At 34.6% G+C, this 27,979-nt stretch overlaps 1 protein-coding gene across 6 annotated transcripts in view; it reads right to left on the bottom strand.

Annotated features, from left to right (window-relative positions):
* MBD5 (methyl-CpG binding domain protein 5) overlaps positions 1 to 27,979 on the bottom strand; it is a 449,013-nt gene that overhangs the window by 74,490 nt on the left and 346,544 nt on the right. For 5 of the 6 annotated variants that reach the window (XM_045479727.1, XM_045479733.1, XM_045479729.1 and 2 more), the window contains one exon: positions 352 to 525. The exons of the other annotated variant lie outside the window; for it this stretch is intronic. The gene's annotated coding sequence lies outside the window, so the exon portion shown is untranslated. The remainder of the gene's footprint in view (positions 1 to 351; positions 526 to 27,979) is intronic. 6 annotated transcript variants of the gene reach the window in all.

The raw sequence follows: 27,979 nt of genomic DNA, 5'->3' as shown, positions 1-27,979 counted from the left end.
AGCATTTTACTGCTCACTGGAATGCTGAGGGAGGCAGAGAAAATGTAGCAGCCGAAGAAAACTTATGCACACAGTACTCAGGTTGGAGTGGAAAGGAGTTTTAGTATCATAACACCAAGCATAGAGTATCTTAGAGAACATGCTGAAGAAAAGCAAAACCTATAGAAAATAACATCTCCTATTTAACAAAGAGTGAAGCAAAATATAAGACCAAGTTACAAACAGGAGGACTCTGGCCAAGTCCTATCTGCAGAAGTGTTTGGCATGTACACAGTTTGAGAATAATAATGAATTAGTTGACAATATTTAAATGAAAGGATATTGCATGAACATTTGCATTTCCTGCTTTACCTGAGAGACTGGATGATGTGGTAATACTAGGTCAACATTCCTGCCTTGCAACAATTATCTGGAACGGAGCAGTGACTGCTCCTTCAGAAAGGACTTGGCTCTCCAGTTCAGTGCAGTGGCTTCCTGCTTCATTCCCACCAGCCTGGCCTCTGTAGGCACTTGGGTTTCCAATCTCTGGAATAGAAAGGACCTTGAGATAAGGCTTGAAAGACTCACTATAGTCCTTGACAAGGAGTACAATTTATTTGTTTCTTAATGACCACTTAACCTATAATTCGTAGTGTCTTCAAAAGGGTGGAGGATGAACTCTCAGTGGATCATCATACATTATTAGTTTGTGAAGGAGTTCTAGTAAGCTAGCTAAAACCAAGAGCAGATAGCGAATTTTCTTAATAAAATTGAGTTGACCCTGAAACTGTGATGATTTTTGAGTTAGAGGAGGTAGAGGGTACACAGAATTCTCACCCAACTTCAATCTTCTATCTCCCATTCTTTCTTAGCCCCATCGTCAGTAATACCACAAATTAGCATTATCTCAAGAACTCATCTTGGGATCAAAGAGTCATGGAACCAAATTGTACATTACCATTACTGAGTTATAAAATGCTGCTCTCCTCCCCCTCGCTTTTAATATTGTTTCCTTTCAGCCAATAAGGGAAAAGATTATTTATAAGGACTTTCGAAAGTGTACTTGAGACCTTGTTATCCTATTTTCTCTGAGACATCAAGGAGACACTGACAAGGTTCTTTCTCAGTCAGAGCAAAGTAATCCTTGGGACAGTGTAAACTCATTTGTTCCCTTTCCATAGCTAATGAACAACCTTGTGATTATTTGTTGGATTTCATAGGTGATTTGATATCATTAAGTTCATAACTTGGATATCAGGTACAAGTATTTCAGTCAATGAAAGCAAATAAACAAACAAATGGGTTATGTTTGGCTTATAAATTAATTTCTTGTAAATACAGATGATCTGCATCAAACCCTAGAGGCCCATCACCCTTGAGAGCAATGGAAAATAAATTTTTTCTTTTCTTTTCTTTTCTTTTCTTTCTTTTTTAAAGTAATTTCTTTGCCCAATACAGGGCTTGAACTTGTGACTCTGAGATCAAGAGTTGCACGTCTACTGACTGAACCAGCCAGATGCTCCTCAACATTTTTTTTTAATTGGAAGAGTAAGGACCACATCCTGGACCAGCCAACTTGCTCTTTTTTTCTTTTTGGCTTAGGGCCAAAGCAGGACAGGGGGATGTGTAGGACAGGGTGTACAGCATGCTTGAGTATTGCTATTTCTCAGAAAGCAGCCAGGAGAGACAAAGGAGCAATTAAGGAATGCAGAACAAAGATTAAATAACAATGTCTCTATAATCTTGATATATTAAAGGTACTCCAAGTATTAGACTTAGTGTTCTAAGCATTTACTAGCCATCCCCTACATGTGAAGCACAATAATGGATACTAAGAAACTGGACATAAAGAGAATACAAGCCCCATCTCAAGAAGCTATGCCTTGGAGGTGGAGGGTAGGGAGCTGTGCAATCCAGTAAACAGGTAATTATAAAACTGACTGACACTGGCTACAATAGGGCTAAATATGTAGTGCTAAAGGAGTACAAAGTAAGAGCTAGTCTAGTTCTCAGGGATCAGAGAAAGGGGGATGCTGGATACATTTAAGGATGCATTGAAATTAGACAGACAAAGAAAGGTTAGTAGAAGACGTGAAATTTCACCTAATCCATGCAAATGATCTTAGTTTCAAAAGATTAATATTAAAGATTTTACTCTTCTGTCTGGTAATATCAATTCCAATATTGTACTTATTTTTAGCTGGTAAGCAAGCATAAAGGTCTCATTTTGTCAGACCTTTTAACCTTGAGATGCTATAAGGGATGAAGCATTAATGAATATTTTCCACAGGAAGATCTGGATGTCTGCCTCATGCCTGAAATAGAAAATGGTGACCTGACATCCAGATAAGCAAAGAAGAAATACTATCAAAAGACGATGATTCACTTCACTAAGAAAGTATTATTAGATGTGAATGCATTGGAAGCAGAAGCTAAAAGGAGCAAGATATGGATGAGGGAGTCTTAGCCTATAGATAGAGTAGTTCAAAACTGTTTGGAAGTATATCCATTAAAAAAAGAAGTTCTTAACTGATGGAAATAAGATGGTTATTGTTCTAAAGCTATTTTAGACAAATGTATAAATAATATTAGCTGACTTCCTACCATCTTCTGGGAACAGCACTGAGCATTTTATAAATACATCTATTAACTAACTTAATACTTGTCACTGTCCTATAAATAAATAGTATTGGTTTTTCTTTTCTAGAGTTAAGGAAATGGAGACAAGATGAATTAAATAACTTTACCTTCTCTTTTCCTCTCTGGTAATTTATATCCGCCTTTCCTATTTTATTGTTTTTCTCCTTAGTGTTTATCACTAACATACTGTATATACTATTTACCCTATATTTCCTCTGATAAAGAACATAAGCTCTGTGGGCACATGGACATATTAGTCATCATAACAGATAAAATTCCCTAGAATTTTTTGCTTTAGGTTCAATAGCTCCTTGAAGGCTGGCTGGATCAGAACTTTTCATTTCTCATAGCACAAAGTACAGAACCTTACACATGAGCATAATCAGTAGGCATATACGGAGCCCCTGTCACGCTTAGCACTGCATGTGTCACTGTAAGATAGGGAAGGACAAAATACCATCAGTGTTCTCAGAGAACTTAACACCTAGACACAGAAATAGGTAGAAGCATGAGGCATACCTAGGGTGTTCCTCACCTACGTTGTACCTAGGGAAGCCTCACATTCACGTCCAATGTGAGTAATTTCATTACTTCTCTTCTTCAATTACCTAACGATGTCTAAAAGCGCTTATCCACCACTCCTCCCAAGACACCCTAGTTAGTCTGTGGCATTAACCTTTTGTGGAAATGCCAGAACTATTCACAACTCTATGCCTATGCACGTGTTGTTCCCTGGACATAGAAAGATTTCCTTCCACGTTCTTAAAGCAAGCAACCTTGTGCTCTTTAAACTCTCCGGTCAATTCTTCCATGAATCCCTCTTTAGACTCCTTCTCAGAGTTACTCGTTCATTGCTCTCTGATTCTACAGTGCTGCTTACACATATGTAACAGCACTTAATACACTCTGTTTTATGTACACACATTCCTTGCTTTATATACCCGTTTTTGAGGTTGCCAAACACATTACCAGGTACATGATATGCAAACAATGTACTCTAAGTTGAATTATTTGTTTTTATCACCTTTCAAAATGCTAGAGAATGTTTTAAATCCCCTAAAATATAATCATAAAATAGAAAAGTTCTTGTTAGGAATATGTTAAAACCACCCAGTGATATATGAAGGTGGCTAACTGCAGATGAGTATTCAACCAAAATCAAATGGAGGCTGAATAGAATCTACTTTTCTTATTCTATTATCAGTACAATTTCTAAATGCAGGGGCTGTCTACAGTGCCTAGAGGAGTGTCCGGTACACAGAGAATTACTTGTGAGTAAGTGAATGAGTGCTTGTACGCAAACAGAAGGCCATAGCATAAACTAAATGTGCTGTAGAAATTCAGAGATGAGGTAACAAATAATAGAAAGAACAGTGAGGTAAGAGGAGGTTTAGAATCTGAAATTTTCTGGCTGTATAACTTTAGTAAGACAATTAACCTGAGCTTTAATTTTTTAATTTGTAAAAATTAATGGGCTGAACTAGATCAGTATTTTTCAAATTATTTTTGGTGTAGATTTCTTTTGTCTAAGGAAATCTAAATGGAATCTCCATTACATATTACATATGTATAATCTCCATTGCTTACTGGTAATAATTCATTATATATATAATATGTATAATCTCCATTGCTTGCTGGTAATAATTCATTTTATAAGACCAAATTATAACATTACTTATTAAAATTCATCAATAAAAATAAGGGACTACTTTGATTATAACACAGTTCTGATTACCACAGAAAAGCTATTGCTAAAGGCAACTTTTTTTTTTTAATAGTGAATTTGGCTTCAGCAACATTAAGGTCTCTGCAATTAAAATGGTCAAGAAGCTTGAAGGGAGAGTAAAGAAATCTTTTTTCCACGGACTTCAACCTGTATTACAAAGCTGTAATCATCAAGACAGTATGGTACTGGCACAAAAACAGACACTCAGATCAATGGAACAGAACAGAGAACCCAGAAATGGACCCGCAAACATATGGCCAACGAGTCTTTGACAAAGCAGGAAAGAATATCCAATGGAATAAAGACAGTCTCTTCAGCAAGTGGTGCTGGGAAAACTGGACAGTGACATGCAGAAGAATGGACCTGGACCACTTTCTTACACCATACACAAAAATAAACTCAAAATGGATGAAAGACCTCAATGTAAGACAGGAAGCCATCAAAATCCTCGAGGAGAAAGCAGGCAAAAACTTCTTTGATCTTGGGCACAGCAAATTCTTACTCAACACATCTCTGGAGGCAAGGGAAACAAAAGCAAAAATGAACTATGGGGACCTCATCAAAATAAAAAGCATCTGCACAGCAAAGGAAACAATCAGGAAAACTAAAAGGCAACCGACGGAATGGGAGAAGATATTTGCAAATGACATACCAGATAACGGGTTAGTATCCAAAATCCATAAGAACTTAGCAAACTCAACACCCAAAAGACAAATAATTCGTGAGGAAATGGCAAAAGACATGAATAGACACTTCTCCAAGGAAGACATCCAGATGGCCAACCGACACATGAAAAAATGCTCAACATCACTCATCATCAGGGAAATACAAATCAAAACCATAATGAAATACTACCTAACACCTGTCAGAATGGCTAACATTAACAACTCAAGCAACTACAGATGTTGGTGAGGATGTGGAGAAAGGGGATCTCTCTTGCACTGCTGGTGGGAATGCAAACTGGTGCAGTCACTTTGGAAAACAGTATGGAGGTTCCTCAAAAAATTAAAAATAGAACTACCCTATGACCCAGCAATTGCACTACTAGGTTTTTATCCAAGGGATACATGTATGCTGTTTCGAAAGGACACAGGCACCCCAATGTTTATAGCAGCACTATCAACAGTAGCCAAAGTATGGAAAGAGCCCAAATGTACATCAACAGATGAATGGATAAAGAAGATGTGGTAAAAGAATGAAATCTTTTTGCCATTTGCAACTACATGGACAGAACTAGAGGGTATTATGCTAAGTGACATTAGTCAGTCAGAGAAAGACAAATATCATATGACTTCACTAATATGAAGACTTTAAGACACAGAACAGATGAACACAAGGGAAGGGAAGCAAAAGTAATATAATATAAAAACAGGGAGGGGGACAAAACATAAGAGACTCTTAAATATGGAGAACAAACAGAGGGTTACTGGAAGGGTTGTGGGAGGGGGGATGGACTAAATGGGTAAGGGGCATTAAGAAATATACTACTGAAATCATTGTTGCACTAAATGCTAACTAACTTGGATGTAAATTAAAAAAATAAATTAAATAAAATGGTAAAAAAAAATCTTGTTTCCAAAATTGAAACACTATATCTAATCATTATTCATGTTTCTGGCCATGAATGTAAAATATAAGCAAGAAATATCCAAAACTAAAATTAAGCAAGAAAACTTGCTTGCTTTAATACAATATTATCATATTAATTTGCCATCGCAAAACTGTTAAGGAATGATAAGGATACATGGTGGGAAGATACCCCTATGTTGTGTTTGCATTTTTTCAATGAAGCATACACATATGCTGCAGCAGTGCTCTTGTTTGTATAACTTGATTTGGATAAAAAATAGTGAACTCAAGTTTTTAAAAAGCCCAGCTAAAAGCTTAAAAATAAAAATGCATACCCATAAGAAGTTCAAAATGCACATGAATATTGGTAGCAAAGCTTTAGTCAGCAGTGCATAAAAATATAAACTAGTTGGGGCACCTGGGTGGCTCAGTTGGTTGAGCCTCGGACTTTGGCTCAGGTCATGATCTCACAGTTTGTGAGTTCGAGCCCCGCTTTGAACTCTGTGCTGACAGCTTGGAGCCTGAAACCTGCTTTGGATTCTCTGTCTCCCTCTTTCTCCCTCTCTCTCTCTCTCTGGCCCTCCCCTGCTTGCACTCTCTCTCAAAATAAATAAACATTTAAAAAATATATACAAACTAGTGTCATGGTTTACTTTTATTTCATGATATGTTTATGTGTTTGTTTCATGATGTGTTTCCAATGTGGTATAATGCATTGAATGTGCATCTTAAGTTTTTTTTACAGTGTTAATATATTTTTAACATTTAAATTTGTGTCCCCCATAAGGAAACCTTTGAAGAATCTCTTCTGAGTTGGATGCTCTTCTGGTCCAGCCAATTCTATCATTTCTACCTAATCTAGAAAAGCAAGAGAGACTTCATAAAGATGACTTCAATTTTTTCAGCTCAATCTTACATATGTTTACTGAGATTAAGACACCCACTGGGGTGCCTGGGTGGCTCAGTCAGTTGAGCGATGGACTCTTGATTTTCACTCAGGTCATGATCTCACAGTTCATGGATTCCTGACCCTGAGACAGGCTCCACACTGATGGTGTGGAGCCTGCTTGGGATTCTGTCTCCCTCTTTCTCTACTTCTTTCCTGCTTGTGCACACGTGTGCACTCTCTCTCTCAAAAATAAATAAATAAACATTAAAGAGAAAAAAAAAAAAAGACACCAATGGAACAGAGAAAAGCCTGATCAGATTGAAAGTGTAAAGTTGTGTTAGGAAGTTTCATGAATATAACTTTAAAAAACATGTCCATCTTCCTAGTATAGGGTGAATCTCTATGTACATAAGCTCAAAAAAGTTTTCATATCATAAATCTGTGACATTTCTAACATAAGCATTGCTGGTCTATAGGTATCTTAACTCATAAATGCAATCTCATTCCTATGTAGTTATTTGCTGATAATGACATCTGTCAGATGGAGAATGACTTAGTGATTTTGCAATTATTTACTTGAAGAACATATTCTAATTTGAACTACAGAGGAAACTCCCTTAACTGACCTCCACTTAAACAAATCTTCAACTAATCAAAACACCATTTCTATTTGAAAACAGACAAATGTTTACCTCTGCTTTTACCAGTTGAGTTGTATGCTTTCCAATATTAGTTGTGTTGTTTCCAAAACTGTCTGAGTCAGTAACACTTGCTGGTATAATATTTAATAAAATATTTTGTAAACTAATGAAATGTTAGTATAAAAAAAGAATGACTATTTCTGTGAAAATTAAGCTAAAAGCATAACTTTTAAGACAAGCCTCCTAAAAAATGAGGTCAAATAAGATGAAAAAGTGGAGAATCTTGGGGTGGGGTGGGGGAACACTAAAAATCTTGACTAATTCTGTATTCAAATCATCTTGCAAGTGTCTTTGAATTCTTGTTCCTCTTCAAAGTTAAAAAAAAATTAGCATATAAAGACACTGCTGTAAACTCATTGGGAACAAGTAAACTCATAAGGAAATGTTTTGATCTAAAAAGACTGTTGACTACTCTTTTTTTTTTTTTTTAATTTTTTTTCCAACGTTTATTTATTTTTGGGACAGAGAGAGACAGAGCATGAACGGGGGAGGGGCAGAGAGAGAGGGAGACACAGAATCGGAAACAGGCTCCAGGCTCTGAGCCATAAGCCCAGAGCCTGACGCGGGGTTCGAACTCACGGACCGCGAGATCGTGACCTGGCTGAAGTCGGACGCTTAACCGACTGCGCCACCCAGGCGCCCCTGACTACTCTTAACTATAGAGAACCAACTGATGGTTACCACAGTGGTGATGTGTGGTGGGGATGGGTGAAATAAGAGATGGGGATTAAGGAGGGCACTTGTCATGATGAGTGCGGGGTGATATATGGAAAGGCTGAATCACTAAATTCTACTCCTGAAACCAATACCACTGTATGTTAACTGCCTGGAATTTAAATAAAAACTTAAAAAAAAATTGTTGATGGAATGTACACTTACAGATTATAAATTGAAATGTTTAATTATAAATATTTTTAATGATCTTTTGCTTTAACGCATCTTTTTGATTAATGAACCAATTAAGGGTTGAGATTGTGATGGATAAGAGGTCTCTATTACTGTTACAAAAGTAATGTTTGTGACTGAAAGTATGAATTCATGTTGAAATGATGAAGTTGTTTGCAATGTAAGGTCTATTTTCATTTGATTCTCGTTATTTTAAAAATATATTGATAAAGAAGTTATATAATTATTAAATGAAGAATCTTTAGCGAGAAACAAACTTTGAAAAAAAGATATACCTAACAATATCCTAAAAATAATTGACACCAAAAAATGACAGAATTATAATCAGAAACTAATCAATCCACAATCAACATACAGTGATTGTGATAAATTTATCAGTGGAAACTGATAAATCAAATAGGCACGAAATTAATAAAGATATACATGATTAGAAGTACATAAAATGTTCAATCTGATGGAAATATACAGAGGATTATACAACTTGGTAAGAATTATAAATACACATTTTTAAAAAGAACACATGAGATTGGAAAAATTAGCACAGTATGGTGGTTATGAGCATGGATTCTGGACCCAGACTGCTGGAATTAAAATTTCAGCTCGATTACTTTTTAGACTTAGGGTAAGTTACATCTCTGTCCCTCCGTTTCCTCATCTGCAAAATGAAGATAATAATCATATCTACCACATAGTGTTGAGCAAATTGAATAAATGAAGATTTCTTAAGCACTTAGTGCTTGGCCCATAGTCAGCACTATATAAATATTTGGTAAATAGATGAAAATAACTGGCCATAAAGACAATCTCAAAGATTTCAAACAAATGAAATCACACGGAATGTATCATCTGATTAATTTCCATAAACACAGAATGTCTTAAGAAACTAATATCCCCAAATACCCCTGTGTTTGCAAATTTTAGAAAGAGTGACTCATATATGGCAGCCTTGAAAGTCAATATGAGGTCAGTGTTCATAAATTTATGGCATAATCCAAAATGTGATCTTATTTACCAGAATATGACTTGGCAGACAAGACAGCAGAATGAATAGAGTTGGATTTCTGGATTACTGAGTATAGGCATGGAAAAAGCAAAAACAGCATAGATCACATGTTTGCAATTTAATATAAAAATGTTCTAAAAAACATACACAAATACACACACAGGATGTGTGTAAAAGAGAATGATAAAGCAAATATGGCAAAATGTTAATTGTTGAATTTGTGTGTAGAGATAATAAACAGATACATAGATAAACAGATATCTAATAAATAGATAGTTTATATGTACTGTTGTAACTTTTTGGTAAGTTTGAAATCATTTCAAAATAAAAAGTTTTAAAAATGTAGGGGAAACATGAACAAAAATAAAACAGGACCAGGTTTGTAGAGATGGGTGAGCAAAAGACAGAGAGGTAAGGAAGTTTGAGATATGGCAACTGTGTCACTGAAGATATGGAAAATAGAATCTAAGCTGGAATAAAGGTCTATATGAAGAACATGCAATACAGGTATAAGGAAAGGAGGAAAGGAAATATAAGTGGATAAAAGGCAGGAGAAATGGTCTGATCTGAAGGGGTTAAAATGTTGGGGAGACAAAACATGGATTCATGAAAATTATAAGGCAAAGTGGTTAAATGCTCATATAAATAAAAGGCAAAAAAATTCTGTTTAAGGTCAGAGAAGGTGACTATAAATGGCTACTGTACTTTTGAATCTCTTCCTTATTTTGCCTAACTCCCTTAGCCTCATATGTGGGTTGGAATAACTCACATTTAAGGTAAAGAAATGTTTATATGAAAAACAAACAAAAACCAACAAAAGAAAAGACAAGAAAGAAAAAAAAAGATGTGGAGGCTAAAGAAATTGAGAAAAATAATTCTGATTCATCTTGCATGAATAGGGAAGGACTAAATTTGGGAAGGGGAACAGGTAGAGAAGGTAAAACCTTCTGGAGAAGTTGATAGAAATGGGCCCCTTCATAGGTATTTATGTGAAATTGGACTGGTATTAAATATTGACTAATGAATTGGTTTTGAATATTTAGCAAGACCAACAACTGTTATAAGAGATATACTTAATAGAAATAAAGAAAAAAAACTGTTAGTACTCGAGGTCAATGTGATCATTTATTTAGAAAGCTCAAAATGAAAACTTATTAGAACCAATGAAAAAGACATTTAGAGGGTGGCTGGGTATAAAACCACCATACAAAAACAAGAAAGGGAGAATTGCCCTATCTAACAGTAAAATATATTAAAAAGTTGTAGTATTGATGTAAGAATAGGCAAGTAATATAATAGTAGAGTATGGCCACAGGTAAAGCCATAGATTAGCAAATTCATCCTAAAGGTATCATTCAATTCTATAGGAAAAGGATGGCCAATTCAATACATAGAATTGGGACAACTGGATACCCATTTGGAAAAAAAGAATGAATTACTTCCATAACTCATGTAATTCACAAAAAAATACATCCCAAATGACTCAAGACTTAAGTAAAAAATAAACACTAAATCAAACTAAAATATAAGTGTATTAAGATAATATAAAAAATATGTTTAGGGGCGCCTGGGTGGCTCAGTTGGTTAAGTGTCCGACTTCGGCTCAGGTCATGATCGCATGGTTCGTGGGTTAGAACACCGAACTTTGTGCTGACAGCTCAGAGCCTGGAGCCTGCTTGGGATTCTGTGTCTCCCTCTCTCTCTGCCCCTCCCCTGCTCATGCTCTGTCTGTCTCTCCCTCTCAAAAATAAACATTAAAAAAATTTTAAAGACTACGTTTATGCCAGATTTATGAAGCCCTTTTAAAAGAGATGAAAAGCAAACGTCGTAATGAAAAAGATTGTTCAATTTGACATAATTTAAAACTTCTGTTCAGCAAAAGAATAACGAAAAACTTAAAAGATAATTGATAAGCTAGAGAAAGTATTCAAAACATATTTAACAGTCAAAGCATTAGTATCTGAAATGTATAAAGAGCTTCGAAAACAGTGATAAAAAGATAAAACGTCCAAAAGAAAAATGGACAATAAATATGGATAGACTGCAAAGGTAAAACAAAAGGCTAATAAATGTAAGAAAGGATGCTTAGTAGTAGTCAGAAATACAAAATAAGGCAATAAAGAAGTACCACTTTTCACTTATAACAAGGTAAACATGTTTAAAAGATTGGTAATATCAAGTTTGATTGAGTATGGGAAAAGTAGTGGCATGAACTACTTAGAAGGACAAACTGTTACCTCCTTTTAGAAGGGTAATGTATCAGTATCAATATGAATTTAAGATGTGCATATCCTTTAAAACAGCAATCCTTCTTCATCACGCATGGAAAAATAATCAAATATGTGCACAAAGAATTATGTACAATGGGAGGCGCCTGGGTGGCTCAGTTGGTTAAGTGTCTGACTCTTGGCTCCAGCTCAGATCATGATCTCACAGTTTGTGGATTTGAGCCTCGTGTTGGGCTCAGCACTGACATTGCAGCCTGCTTGGGATTCTCTCTCCTCTGTCTCCTGCCCCTCCCCCACTTGTGTTCTCTTTCTCTCTCTCTCAAAATAAATAAGGTTAAAAAAAAAGAATTATGTAAAATGATATTCATAGTAGCATTGATCACTAGAATGAAAAACACAAAATAACCTAAATGCCTATTAATTAGGGAATGGAAAAATAAATAACAGTTATAGAAGATAACACAACACTTAAAAGAGGTAGTTCTATAGTGATATGGAAAGATTTCTAAGACATAGTGAAGTATAAAGTAAAGAAAAGAGAGTTGAAGCACATATTCTAAGTGTAAAAACATTTAAATGACATTTAAATATCATACATAAGGTTGTAGTACTTTTAGTATCTATAGATGGTGAAATTGGGTTTCCTTTTGCATAAAATACCATGCATTTCCAACCTTTTCTTCCCTGGGTGGTCTTAGTAAAAACAATCTTTGTATCTTCATCTTCGGAGACTGAAATTACATGTTAGTTCAAACAAACATGTACTGAGGCTGTACTATGTAAGTACTCAAAACCAAACAAAACATGGTATACTTTCTCCAAACCTTTTTGGAAATTACTTGAGAGGCTCACTTAAGTGGCATGAAGCAATCAGGTACTTAGAAGAGAATTATGTTTATTTTTGGCAATGGGCACGAAATGAAATTGTAGTTTCAAGAGCTGAGTCTGGCATAAAATTTAATGCATAACAGAGGTGTATGAGGTCCAATTACTCATATTAAATACTGGCTTTCTATGTTCATTAACATGGACTTTAATATTTTATAGCAAAAAAGCCTAGAATGCTAAACATAAGCTTTTATAAAAGGATTCGACTTTGTTTATTTTCATTATGTAAATATCCTTAGAATTCTTCAGCTTGTAATTCCAGGTTTTTCCTTGATGACTTAAAATGCTTAAAAGAATTTTTGGGGGACCAAGAATGAAAATATGACAGCAACCTTGATACTAACATTGAACACATTAATGTGCTATATTTGAGTTTTAAGAATACTCAGCATGGGAGAAACTATTGGGAATCTGTACCAGCTTGGACACTAAAGCTCTAAAGTTGGCTTAGGAGGCTTTATGAACATGAGGAGAGGAGATGATGCAAGCAATTTCATCTCTGGGCAAATCAATTTAATGTTAATGAAAAAAATTTCCATGGCAACGTAATACAGAAGCAAAAGAGCAGAATAAAAAGATAAAGCTTTTTTTTTTTTTTTTTTTTTTTTTTTTTTTAGTTCTAACTATAGGTACTATTTGAAGACTTTATTCTTCATTGCAGCTTTTTGTTTTTAAACTCCTAATTAGGATATGTTTTAATATTTTTATTTTTATAGTTTTCAAGATGGATACTAATGACTCAGATTAACCAATCAGCTAATAAATTAGTCTCTCCTGACTTACAAAGTATGTAAAAAGATTACATAGCTTTAAGGGACATATATTAATTTAGCTCATAGCTGAGCAGTATTATAAGCTATCGATTCATTACATTGGTCAGAAAGATACCTAAATTAGAATCAGAAAACAGATGGTGACAAATAAATAATCTATTAAACATAGCAGGCAATCACAAAACATAGCTAGATTTTTTTACACTAAAAACAAGAGGGACAAATGAAGGAGTTTGCCAAATTTATAAGAAAATAATCCTGAAACCCTCAAGTAATCTTCAAACTTAGACTACTAGGTCATTTCCTACTAGTAACAAGCAATTAATAAATAAATCTGAAGACACGACTGCAATGATAATTCTAATGCTTCAAGCGCGAACACTTCAATAGACAACTGCAGTAATATTTTTTATATTTTAATCATGAACACTTCAACAAACAATATCATTTAAAAAATGCCAGGATATTATAGTACAAGTGCTATGATTTACCTGTATTAAGTGACTAATGTTGAATAATAAAGAGATAAAATTCCATACCATTTCATATTTTCAACCATGGTTTTATATCAAACATTACCAAACAGTTCACTACTACATAAGTTCTGTTTTTTAAAGAAAATTCCTCAATATACTTGATATATATAAGTATTCACTAATATTCATATAAATATAATTTAACATATTATGTATAAAATATGAGTCACTGAAAAGTTTCGTATCATCACGAATCTTACAAAATACAAAAAGATCATAAACAGTTAAAAATCAAATTATATTCAGCAAAAATGCATGTTGCGAGAAATGTTGATGTTAATCTTTTTCATTGCTCATGAATAGACGCACAAGAGTAATTGGATCACACTGAACTAGTAATTTGGATCATGAGATTTTTATAATGCCTATGTGTCTTTTTTTCTTCTCTGACCTTTTTGATACCAAAGCATTTAAAAAACCTTTGTCAAAAAGTGAATTTTATTCTAAATTTTATGATTTGCTTTCTAACATGTTTATTCATTCATTCATTCAAAAACTGAACCAGGTATAAACTCGGGTGAAATTATTTAAATTGTTCATTAGGGTCTACTATATATCAGGTATGGTTCTAGGCACTGGTGACATTGTATACAGGACGTTGTAGTGGTGGCAACAGAACAAAACCAATAAGCAAATATATAAATACAATAACAATGCAGGTCATGCTAAATGTTATGAAAGAAATAAACAGGGTCTAAGAGAAAACAAGGATGGGGGAGGAGGGATCTCCTTTAGAGACATGGAAAGTTCTCTGAGGAGGTGAAATTTGAGAGGCCCAAAGGAAAAGAAACTGGCCATGAGAAAAGAATCGGGGGAAGAGCATTCTAGGCAAAGGAAACAGCATGTGCAAAACTCTAGAGTTGGACAAGAGCTGGGTGTGTTCTAAAAATGAAGTTAAGATTGATGTCTACTGGAGTGTAATGAGGGAAAGGGGGAGTGGCACGAGATTAAGAAACAGGCAAGGAAGGAACCATGTCGGCCACCTTATTCATCATCACATCTTGAATTTTATTTTTAATTGCAATGGGAAAACAACAGTAAAGTTTAAACAGAGGAGTGACAAGACCCTAACTGCACTTTAGGAAGTTATTTCTTTTTAGCTATATTAAGAGTGGACCGGTAGAAGCAATCTGCTAGAAGTCTTTGGTGATAAAAGCTGACAAAATTTTGGATGCCTATTCACAATGGTCTCTTAAAACTACTTCTTTGTATTTAACTCTGAATAATAATAGGCACAACTAGAATAATTGGAGAAATGGGTCATGTTATCTTGGGGATTGTAATAGCCTAGGAAGTGCACACTGGGAGTGGTTACACAGGTATTTTAGACTTTGGAAAGCATATTTCAAAGTATTCAAAGAAGTAAAAGTGCATTGTAAGCATCCATTATAAGGAAGGCAAAAAAGGTTTTAAAGTTATTTAAAAATTTAAAAAAAAAGCATTCTGATCATAACCATACAACTAGCCTAAGCCCAAATATAAAGAAACCAGAGAGAAATCTGTAGAAGCTCAAGGGGTTGTACAGAGAGCTTTCTATGTGGCTTAGTTATAAAGAGGCTGTGTTTAAAAGGCAAAAGGAAAGAAAGGGACATAAATCTAAGATTCAGTCTTTAAGACCTTGTGTGATTGGACCTCTGAATACTTCCTGACCACACTTTATAAGTGTCTCTCCAGTCGTGTCCTTTCTTCTGTTCCCTGAATATGTCAAACTAATTCTTGATTTTGGGCTTTTGCAGTTGCTTTCTCTCTTCTAAAATTCTTCTAATATTTGAACTCGAATATCACCTCAAAATACCATCTTGTTTATTTTCTTTATAGCACATATTGCTAACTTAAATAAAATACTATTTATGTGTTTATTGTCCTTCTCCCATCACTAGAATTTCAGCAAGAGAGCAAGGACTTTGTCTATTCTTTTCATGGCATTATCCTCACTGCCTAGCATAGCATCTGACACATTATAGACCTTTGATAAATGGATGGAAAAAAGGAAGAAAGGTAGAAATAGGGGAGGGAAAATGAAAAGGCATCTGAGAAAAACGTCCAAAAGTTTATTAAATCCAGAATAAAGTGGGGTTTTAGAAAAATCCTAAAGATATAAAAGGTACTTTCAAAGATATGATTAGAACAGGAAGATTAAAGTATAGTTGGGTAAGCAGCGGCAATAATAAAATAAAATTAGAAGAAAATTCAACTTCAATTTTGTTTCTATTTTCTTGATTAAGGAGAATAAATCTTATGTCAAAATGAAAAAATATATCTGATTAAGAATAAATCATGGAGGACTTTTGGATTCTAGTCAAGATGGAATAACAGGGGTAAGATGTACTCTTGCTTGAAACAACCCCCACCCAGAAAAAAAACAGGCAAAATATATGAAACAATGCTTTTTGAAGACACGAGACACCAAGCAACCAAAAGAGACAACCAGGAAACAAAGGATAGGAGCCCTAGAATTGTCTTAACTTATTTCCTTGAGTGAGTTTCCAGACTATGTGCAGAGAGGGTGGACCCAGTTGGAGCTCAGCAGACTCTCTAAGCTAAGAAGACATAGCTAGTGTCAGGGGAGACCAACGCAGTGTAAGTTTTCAGGACAGAGTGTGGGATAAGAAAGAGCTGCAGAGAGAGATATACACAGAGATCTGCAGACGGTTCCCCCCCTTTTTAAATATGGGACTTCACATATACTTTATTATAATTTAAGTAATCTCTATGCCCCATGTGGGCCTTGACCTCATGACCCTGAGATCAAGAGTTGCATGTTCCAGGGTGCCTGGGTGGCAGTGTCAATTAAACATCCCACTTCAGCTCAGGTCACCATCTCTTGGTTCAAAAGTTCAAGCCCTGCATCAGGCTCTGTGCTGATAGCTCAAAGCCTGGAGCCTGCTTCGGATTCTCTCTCCTCTCTCTGCCCCTTCCCCATTCGTACTCTGTTTCTGTCTTTCTCAAAAATAAATAAAACATTAAAAAAAAATTAAAAAAAGAGAGTTGCATGTTCTACTGACTGAGCCAGCCAGGCACCCCAGAGTGTTCCCTTTGAGCATCTAACAGAGAACTAAACAGTGCATGCATGTGAGGAGACTAACTGAGGCCAAGGAAAGAATTCCCAAAAAGGATAAAGCAAGTGGGACTTGACACTCACACTGGGATAGTAGCTACTATACTATATAACTAATAGGATATAGAGTAAAATACTCAGAAGTATCTTGCTCAGTAGTGGGGAATATGTAGACTTAAACACTTCTAGTCTTGCCTAATGAGTTTTAAAAGCAAGACCTAAAAGGATCAAATTGTTATTTCCAAGTAACTTAACTGCAATCCAGAGCAAACCTGAAAAATATTTAAATGCATACAAAAATACCCAGGACCCAACAGACAAAATTCACAAGGTCTAGCATCAAATAAAAATTATCATACATGGAAAAAAGCAGAAAAATAAAACACAGAGTGAGGTGAGAAATCAATCAGTCTTTGATGAACTTCCAGCGAATTATGTTGAGTGACAAAAGTCAATCCCCAAAGGTTATATACTATAGGAGACCATTTATCTAGCATTTTTGGAATGACAAAATTTTAGAAATGGAAAATAGACCAGTTGTTGCAAGGGTTAGTGATGGGGGTAAGGTGGGGGCAAGATAGAAGTGGGTATGGCTATAACAGGACATGAAGAGGGATTCTTGTGGTGATGGAACTGTACCTTGACTATGGTGGCAGATACAAGAACCTAAACATGGGATAGAATTGAACAGATCTGAATACATATGGGCACACAAGTAAGTACCAGTAAAATTAGAGAAATCTGAGCAAGATTAGTGCTTTCTATCAGCAAATTCTGGTATGATATTTTACTAGTTTTACAAAATGTTACCATCAGGGGAAAGGGGATAAAAGGCATAGGGGATTTCTCTGTAGATGAAGTTGAACTTCCAAAGATGAAAAATTATAATTTATCAGATGAAAAATACACTTGGTGGGATGAACAGCAGATTAGAGATTGCAGAAGATTAGTAAACTTGAAGACATGATAGAAACTATCAGAAATCAAACAAAGAAAAGAGATTGAAAAAAAAAATAGAGTATCAGTGATCTGTGAGGCAATTCAAATGGATTACTATATGTGAAAGTGAAATCTCTAAAGGAGGACAGAGAGTGGGGGACAAAAAAAAATTTGAAGAAATAAAGGATAAAAATTTCCCCAATTTGATAAAAACTATAAACTCATAGATTTAAGAAGCAGAACAAATTCCAAACACAAAAAGCATAAAGAAAACTACACTAAGGTACATCATAATCAAGTTGTTCAAAATCAGAGATAAAGAAAAAGTTTTAAAAACAGCCAGTGAGGGGAAAATGTTATGTACAGAAGAACAAAGAGAAGGATGATTTTTCAGTGAAAACAATGCTTATGAGATGACAGTGGACTCTCATATTTAAAGTACTAAAAAATCCCCCCAAATCTGTCAACCTAGAATTCTATATATAGCAAAAATATATCTTCCAAAATGCAGATAATATAAAGACTTTCAGATACACAAAAACTGAAAGAATTCATCATTATCAGACTTCCAGTACAAGTATGGTAAAGAAGGTTCTTCAGGAGGAGGCAAAGTAATACAAGATTGAAAGGAGGATCTAAGACAAGTAATGAGGAACACCAGAAATAGTAATAATATGACTAAACACACATTTCTTATATCTTATAAACATATTCTTATATTTAATTTTTAAAAAGATAATTGACAATTTAAATTTTAGAAAATGTAGTGCAGGGTTTATTTGAAAAAGTAAAATATATGATGACTATACTACAAAAGCCATAAGAGGAGAAATGGAAGTACACTAATTGTAACGCTCTAATGCTACAAGTGAAGTGATACAATATCATTTAAAGGTAGATGATGAGAAGCTAACGATATATGCTATAATCCCTACAACAACCAATAAATAATGAAACAAAGAGTTATATCTAAAAAGCCATTAAAGGAGATAAGAATCAAATCATAAAAAGTACTTACTCCAAAAAAAAAAAGATAGAGAAGGGAAAAAGAACAAAAACACATTGGACAAATATAAAAAGGGAAACATGGGGCAAATAGCAAAATGATAGATGTAAACCTGATTATATCAATACCTATATTAAATGTAAATGGTCTGAAAACCAAACTAAAAGGCAGAGGTTGTCACGTTGTATGTCTGTAATCATATAGGAAAAAGAAATAAAAGGCATCCAAATTGGTAAGAAAGAAATAAAACTGTCACTATTTCCAGATGACATAATACTATACATAGAAAACCCTAAGACTCCACCAAAAAACTATTAGATGTAATAAATGAACTCAGTCAAATTGCAGAAAACAAAATTAATGTACAGAAATTGCTTGCATTTGTACATACTAATAACAAAGAAGCAGAAAGAGAATTTAAGGAAAAGACTCCATTTATAACTGCAACAAAAAGAATAAAATACTAGGAATAAATTTAACTAAGAAAGTGAAAAACCTTTATTCTGTAAACTATAAAACATTCATTAATGAAACTGAAGACAACACAAGCAAAATGAAAGATACCCCATGCTCATGGATTGGAAGAATTAATACTGTTAAAATGTCCATTTTACCCAAAGTAATCTACATATTCAGTACAATCCCTATCAAAATACCAATAGCATTTTTTCACAGAACTAGAATGAATAATACTAAAATTTGTATGGACAAGCAAAAAACCTGGAATAGCCAAAGCAATCTTGAAAAAGAACAAAGCTGGAGGTATCACAATCTCAGATTTAAAAATATACTATAAAGCTATAATATCTAAAACAGTATGGTACTGGCACAAATACAGACACATAGATTATGGGACAAGGTAGAGCCCAGAAATAAACTCATGTTTATGTCGTCAATTAATCTACAACAAAGGAGGCAAGAATATACAATGGAGAAAAGACAGTCTCTTTAATAAATATTGTTGGGAAAACTGGACAGCTATATAGAAAAGAATTAAACTGGACCACTTTCTTACACTAAACACAAAAATAAACTCAAAATGGCTTAAAGACCCAAATGCAAGACCAGAAACCATAAAATTCCTACAATAAAACACAGGCAGTACTTTCTTTAACATTGGCCTTAGCAGCATTTTTCTACACATATTTCTTGAAGCAAGGGAAACAAAAGCAAAAATAAATGACTGGGGCTATCCCCAAAAGAAAAGCTTTTGCACAGTGAAAGAAACAATCAACAAAACAAAAATCAACCTACTAACTGGGAGAAGATATTTGCAAATGATATACCCAAAAGGGCTTAATATCCCAAATATAAAAAGCATGTCTACAACTCAACACCAAAACCCTCAACCTGATTAAAAAAATGGGCAGAGGACCTACATATTTTTTTCCAAAGAAGACATACAGATGGCCAATAGACACATGAAAAAATGTTCAACATCACAAACCACCAGGGAAATGCAAATCAAAACCACAATGAGATATCACCTTAAACCTGTCAGAATGGCTACTATCAAAAAAACAAGAAAAAATAAGTGTTAATGAGGATGTGGAGAAAAAAAATTCTTGTGCACCACTGGTGGGAGTGTAGATTAGGGCAGCCACTGTGGAAAACAGTGTAGGGATTCTTCAAAAAATCAAAAATAGAAATATCGTAAGATTCAGTAATTCCACTCTTTGGTATTTACCCAAAGAAAATGAAAACACAAATTTGAGGGATATATGCACCCTTATGTTTACTGCAGCACTATATATATACACATTGGAATATTACTCAGCTATAAAAAGAAATGAGATCTTGCCAGTTGCAACATAGATAGACCTAAAGGGTATTATGCTAAGTGAACTAAATCAGAGAAAGACAAATGCCATATGATTCACTTATATGTAGAATCTAAAAAACAAATGAGCAAACAAAAGAGCAGAAATACATTCATAAATACAGAGAGCAAACTAGTGGTTACCAGAGGGGAGAAGGATGGATGGATGAGCAAAACGGTGTAAAGGGGAGTGGGAGGTACAGGCTTTTAGTTATGAAATGAATAAGTAAGGAGGATTAAAGTTATAGCATATGGAATATTATCAATGGTATTGTAATAGCATTGAATGGTAACAGATGGTAGCTATACTTGTGGTGAGCAAAGCGTATGGTATAGACTTGTTGAATTGCCATGCTGTACACCTGAAACTAATGTAATGTAATGTTATGTGTCAACTATAATTCAATAAGTAACAAACAGATTGGGATAAATGTCCCAATAAATAAAAATGCAATAAAATACTGTGCATGGTAATAAATGAACAATAAATAAAAGTAAAAAAGCAAAGCCCAAGTATATGCCACCTATAAAAATCACAATTTAAACATAATGACATAATAGGTCAAAAATAAAATTATGGACAAAGATAAATCCTGTTAACACTAATCCAAAGAATGGATACTTTAATAGCCCAAACTAAAAATAACCCAAATATCCATTACAGGTGGTTAAATGAATTTTGGTATATTGATAAAGAGACTGTAACTCAGGGGGAAAAAAAAAGAATTACTGAGTTAGGTAACAGAAAGAATAAATCTCAAAATAATTTACTCAAAATAATCTCGAGTGAAAGAGGCCACACGAAAAGAGAGTGTATACTGTTTTATTCCATTTATATAAAATTCTAGAAAGTGCAAACTAATCTATAGTAACAGACAGCAGTGCAATGGTTGCCCGGGAAAATCAAGGAGAGTGGGAGGAAAAGGGAGGTAGGAATTAGAAATGAATGTAAGGAAACTTTTGGTGGTTATGGATATGTTCATTATCTTTATTGTGGTAATGGTTTCACATATGTTAAAACATTAAGTTGTACTCCTTATATATGTGTTGTTTATTATATATCAACCATATCTCAATAAAACTGTTCAAAATAAATAAATTAAAAAAGGAAAAACTCTTCCGTACAGAAGTATTTCAATCGATAAATGCAGAAGAAATGAGGGAGATAGAAAACAAAACAGATGAATCATTAGGGAAGAGAAGAAAAAAATAAGATGAAAAGAGAGGGAAGCAAACCATAAGAGACTCTTAAATACAGAGGACAAACAGGGTTGCTGGAGGGGCATTGGGTGGGGGGATGGGCTAAATGGGCGATAGGCATCAAGGAGGGCGTTTGTTGAGATGAGCAATGGGTGTTATATGTAAGTGATGAGTCACTAAATTCTACTTCTGAAATCATTATTACACTATATGTTAAGTAACTTGGATTTAAATAAAAAAAAAAAAAACACCACACTAGTAATTGAGGCAGGCATGATCCATTAGCAAATTCTAAAAACACTAGGTGAATGTTCAAGAAAAAAGAAGATAATTGCATGATATCAAAGTATCTCCTTCCAAATATTTAGTAACTACAAAGGGAGAAAATAGCAACTTTACAGTGGAGACACCTGACACACACACCCTAAACCAAGTGATCAAGGTTAACATTATGAATAATAGTACATATCAACATCATGTGACACCTGTTATAGTGCCCTGAGGAAGGTACATCACTTCCAGTATTTGTTCCCAAAATGAATAATCTCCTATAATCAGGACAGAACATCAGATAAACCCAACCGAGGGACAGTCAGTTGAATGCCTACTTAGTAGTGAAAGTGCCAAGGTGTTAAAAAGATAAAAAGAGACTATGGAACTCTCACAGATTGGAGATGAAAGAGACATGAAGACTAAATGTAAGTGGGATCCTGGATTGTATCTTGGAAAGAAAAAGCACACTGATGGGAAAAGTGGTGAAATCAGAATAAAGTCTATGATTTGGGTAATGATATTGTAACAATATTAGTTTTTTAGTTTTGATAATTGGATGGTGGTTATGCAGAGTGTTAAATTAAGGGAGGGTATGGGGGTATATGGAAATGTTCTGCGCTATTTTTGCAACTCTTCTAAAAGTCTATAATTATTACCAAAAAAAAAGTTTTTTAAACCACAAGCTTGCACAGGAGAAAAAGTAGTTACAGATTTCTAGCTGCTTTAATAGATCTTTTATTTGTATCTTGACCTATATGATTGCCTGAAAAAAACGAACAAGAGAACCTAGAGATGAAATAACAGGATTGGCGACGGTAATTTTTGAAGCACTGTAGAGACTAGAAGAGATGATGGAAGGGTAGATAACGAAAGAGTTTCTAATTTTTTTTTTTTTTAAAAGGAGCATAATGTGGAGAGCTCAAATGATAAACCAGTCAGCCTTTAAATCATGCTTTTTAGCCTTGTAAGGTTTCCAGAAGGAATTAATGAACAGATAGTTTTATGTGTACTTAGAACGGAAGGCAATAATAACTATGAGCTAGTTCAGCTTCACCAGGAACAAGTTATGTCAGACTAACATTTATCACTTTCTGAAAGGATGGCTTGTTTGACAGATCTAAAAAATCCTCTAGACCTAGTAACTTTGATTTCAAGAAGGTATTTGGCAAAATCACTAGAAATCTTGTGAACCAGATGGTAAAATAAGAGCTAGATGATATTTCAAAAGTTGTACACATTCACTGAATGACTATTTACAGGTTTACGACTCAATGTCTAAATTCAATCTCCTATCAGAATTCTCTATTGGCAAATCTAAAGGCTTTCTCTACAATTGCATCCAAGTAAACATTTTCTATTAACCAGGATGAAGATACACTGAGTTGGAAGAATGGTTGATGGCTGCAGAACAGAATTAGGATCCAAATATCCTTAGAGGAATTTTGAAAAAAATCTTTAAAAAATAAGATTGAATGGAAGATAGAAGAGATATAATTTATAGTATATGATATAAAAGAGATTTTTTTTTGGCTAACTGCAAGTTCAGTAAGTCTGTACAATGCAGTTGGTAAAAGAGTTAACAAGATCATGTTTATCAGAGAGTAATATTAACCCTAAATTAGAATGTGAAATTCTTCTGATAAACTGCAAGCATTTCCACTCATCGAATTTCTTTAATTCACAGAAAAAATGAGAATAAATAAATCTTTATGATATATGGAATTTCCATACTTGGAAACAAGAGCTAGAGAAAATAAATAGGCAAAGACAAATACTTATTAATCACTGGTAATAGATTCTGAAGTCATATTCCTGTTGTGTCTTAAGTGCTAGCCTTACTTTATCTAGAACCAATTCTACCTTTATGTTATATATTAGGATTCTATCTGAGATTCCATTAGATAAATCTTCCCACATTTATAAATAAAATAAAGCAAAAAATTTTTTGATCTTTTAAAATACAAAGATTAGAAAATAGAAAACAGAATAGGGCCCACATGATAAACACTCATGAATTAACCAGACAACAGTAATAAAGCCAAATATAATCAAGTATGCCACGTAATCAGCTTGCTAGGGTTTGGCAGTCTTTGCTAAATAGTTTGCTTCAATATAAATCCTTTTCCCTTTCACACATTTATTTCACAAAGAGAGACTAAGGGCCTGAACTAGAATTCTGAGAGTGAGAGTAGAGAGAACAGATACAGTTGAGTAATATTTGGGATCTGAAACAAGCAACTTTTATGGATACATGATGTAGGATGTATGGAATGTAGGAAAGAAATGGCAAATAGGTTTTAATTCACGTGCGTTATCAGTCAGGGCCTGGCAGAAAACAAGACAAGTACACTCAAATTAATTAAAATAAAAGTAATTCGTGGAAAACTTTACATGCAAAGATGTGGGCAAGATTTATGGAAACTGAAAAGGGATAGTATATGATCCCAGGGCTGGCAACAGGAGACCTATGATCACCCCTAAGTCAGAAATGAGGAGGAATTGATAGGAGTTGTGTCTTTCAGTAAAGAAATGTATCCAACCTGTTGCAACCCCTGTAAGAATAAATATCCCAGCATCACTCTTGTCCCACTTTCCAACCTTCTGTGAATGCCTCTGAGCAAACCCAAACAGAAGACAGGGCAAGAAATCTCTTGAAAGAGTCTTGCATAAAAGTTATTGCACAAAATAGAAGAGTAGCAGAAAAGCAGGGTACCAATCCTAATTGATTGACAGTAGTTGTCTGAAACACCATGTAGAAAAGGATTCTGTGATGTCCTGCAACTTCATTAGGACACATAATCATGAAAGGCATACACCTATTATTAGAATGGGATGAGGCAGTGTTAGCATGTGTGCTCATGAGCCCTATGTCTGTAATAACCATGGTTTGGAGGAAAGGCAGCATGTGTGTCGTATGTTTTCCAACCCTGGACTATGAAGACTTTCATGTTTCTAGTTGGTCTGAATGGTAAATGGCTATACCAACAAATATAACAAAAAATATATATAAGAGAACAAATTCTGGAGCAGGGATGATACATTCAGGTTAGGAAATGCTGACTTTGAAATGTTTTGATTCTGGGATGCCCAAAGACCATCCGTAGATATTTGAATCTTAAGTTCTTTGGGGAAGTCTAGAATGTAAATAGGAGCTTTGGAATCTACAGTTTACAGGTGATGAAACCATAAAGTGAAGAGAACACAGAGAAAATAAATAGTGGGTATGTATGAAATCAAGGGAGTATCAACATTAAGTAAAGGGCATAGAAAAAGCCAGCAAAAAGAAAAAGAAAAAGAACAGTCGGAAGGTTATACACAGCACCAAGGAAATGCAGACTCAAAGAAACCAAGAAAGCAGAATATTTATAGAAAAAAGTTGCCATGAATGTCAAAAGTTGAAGAAAGGGCAGTAAAATCTAGACTGAAAAATATCCACTGGATATGACAATTAGAAGATTATTGGTGCCCTCAATTAGAACAGTTCCAGGAATGTAATAAGAAAGGAAGCCCAATTTCAATGGGATGAGAAGGTAATGAGAAATAAGAATCTGAATACAGCAAAAAATAATCTTTTGAGTACAATGGATGAGGTGAAAAGGAGAATGAATTGATGGCAGCTGGATGAAAAGAGGATTTAAAGAGGATTCTTTTTAGAGTGATTAAACAAATAAAATTAGAGTATGAGGAGAAGAAAACTAATGGAGTAAAACAATATATAAAAATGAGAGGACTATTACAGATGTCTGGAGCCTGTCCTACCAATGCATCCCTGAGGAAAAATGTTTTGCTCACAGCTGCTGTCCACCATAGTACAGGTTATATTATGTGGCTTCTCACTCCTCAATACCGGTGATTGACTAATGTAGGCACATATGTTAGCTATCTATGATGAAAAGATGAGTTAAGTCAATTGGATTATCTTTGTTAGGAGTATGAACTAAGAAATATGAAAATAATTGGCTGATTAGCAGTATAATGTCAGATGGAAGGATGGTGATATAAAAAGAAAGGATAGTGTACTCAACACCAAAAAACAAACAATCCAATTTTAAAATGGTCAGGGGACAACAGAAATTTTTCTAAAGAACATCTATGGATGGCTAACAGAATATGAAAGGATGTTCAACATCACTAATCATCAGGAAATGCAAATCAAAACACGATGAGATATCACCTTATACTCATTAGAATGGCTAAAATCAAAATGACAAGAAATAACAAGTGTTGGTGAGGATGTGGAAAAAAAGAATCCTTGTACACTGTTGATAGGAATGTAAATTGGTATAGCCAATGTAGAAAACAGTATGGAGTTTCCTCAAAAAATTAAAAATAGAAATGTCGTATGATCCAAAAATTCCACTACTGGGTATTTATCCAAAGAGAACGAAAACACTAATTTGAAAAGACATATGCACCCCTATGTTTACTGTTGTGTTATTTACAATAACCAAGATATGGAAGCATCCTAAGTATTCATCAATAGACGAATGGATAAGGAAAATGCAATACACACACACACACACACACAGCACACACACACACACACACACACACACACACACACACACACAAACGGATATTACACAGCCATTTGAGACATGGATAGACCTAGAGGGTATTATACTAAATAAAATAAGTCAGAGAAAGACAAATACCATATGATTCCATTCATAAGTGGATCTAAAAAAAAGAATAAACAAACAAAAAAGCAGAATCAGACCTATAAATACAGAGAACAAACTGATGGCTGCCAGAGGGGAGGTGAGTGTGGGGTTGAGCAAAATGGATGAAGGGGAGAGGGAGACACAGTGTTTCAGCTATGGAAGAATAAGTCACAAGGATAAAAGGTACAGCATAAGGGATATAGTCAATAATACTGTAATAGTGATGTAACAGGAGAGATGGTAGCTACACTTGTGAGTAGAGCATAATATATGAACTTATCAAGCTATACACCTGAACCGAATGTGACATTGTGCATCAACTATACTTAAAAAAAAAAAGATAGTGTAACAGCAATTAGCCATGTTAAAGCTAAAGTTAGAAAAAATTAAAAAAAATATGAGTGGCAAAAGGAAGCATTTATAAGGTAGAACGTGAGGAAGCTAGTTCTCAGAGAAATAGAAGAGGACAGAGATGTGTGGAGAGAGGCAGAGGCTTCCTGAGAGACCATGTCCCTTTAAAGTAGAGACCAAGAGAAAGAGAGCCTCCCTGGTATCTGATAACTTTTTTTTTTAAGCTTATTTATTTTGAGAGAGAGAGAGTGTGTGTGTGCGGGAGGGACAAGAGAGAGATAGGGAGAGAGAGAGAGAATTCCAAGCAGGCTCTGCACTGTCAGTGCAGAGCCCAAAGCAGAGCTTGAACTCAGGAAACATGAGATCATTACCTGAGCTGAAACCAAAGTCAGTTGCTTAGCCCACAGAGCCACCCAGGTACTTTTGATAGCTTTCAAGTTATGGTTCATTGATATCCTTACATTAACTCCTCTTTTCTCTTAACATGAATTAGTTTCTGATCCCTGCATCCCAACCTCCAATCTTAAGACCAGGAATAAAGCAAAATCATGGAGAAGTCAAAGTGGAAACGGTTGCTTGAACAAGAAGGGAAAATCCAATCCTCAGTAATCCTAAGAAAGAAAGAATGGGTGTTAATGCGGGAATCAGAAGGAAGTCCATAGCTCAAATATATTTATCAAAAAAAAAAAGAAAAATATTAAAATTAAATGAGATAAGCATCTACCTAAAGAAGTTAGAAAAGAACCATAAAGCAAGCCCAAAGAAACAAGAAAGAATGAAATACAAATATAAGGGCTGATTATACAGAGAACAACATCAATAATAACTACA

Source organism: Leopardus geoffroyi, chromosome C1 (genome assembly GCF_018350155.1).
Source record: "Leopardus geoffroyi isolate Oge1 chromosome C1, O.geoffroyi_Oge1_pat1.0, whole genome shotgun sequence".
In the NCBI taxonomy this organism is placed as follows: Eukaryota; Metazoa; Chordata; class Mammalia; order Carnivora; family Felidae; genus Leopardus; species Leopardus geoffroyi.
This window is presented reverse-complemented; position numbering and strand designations above follow the sequence as displayed.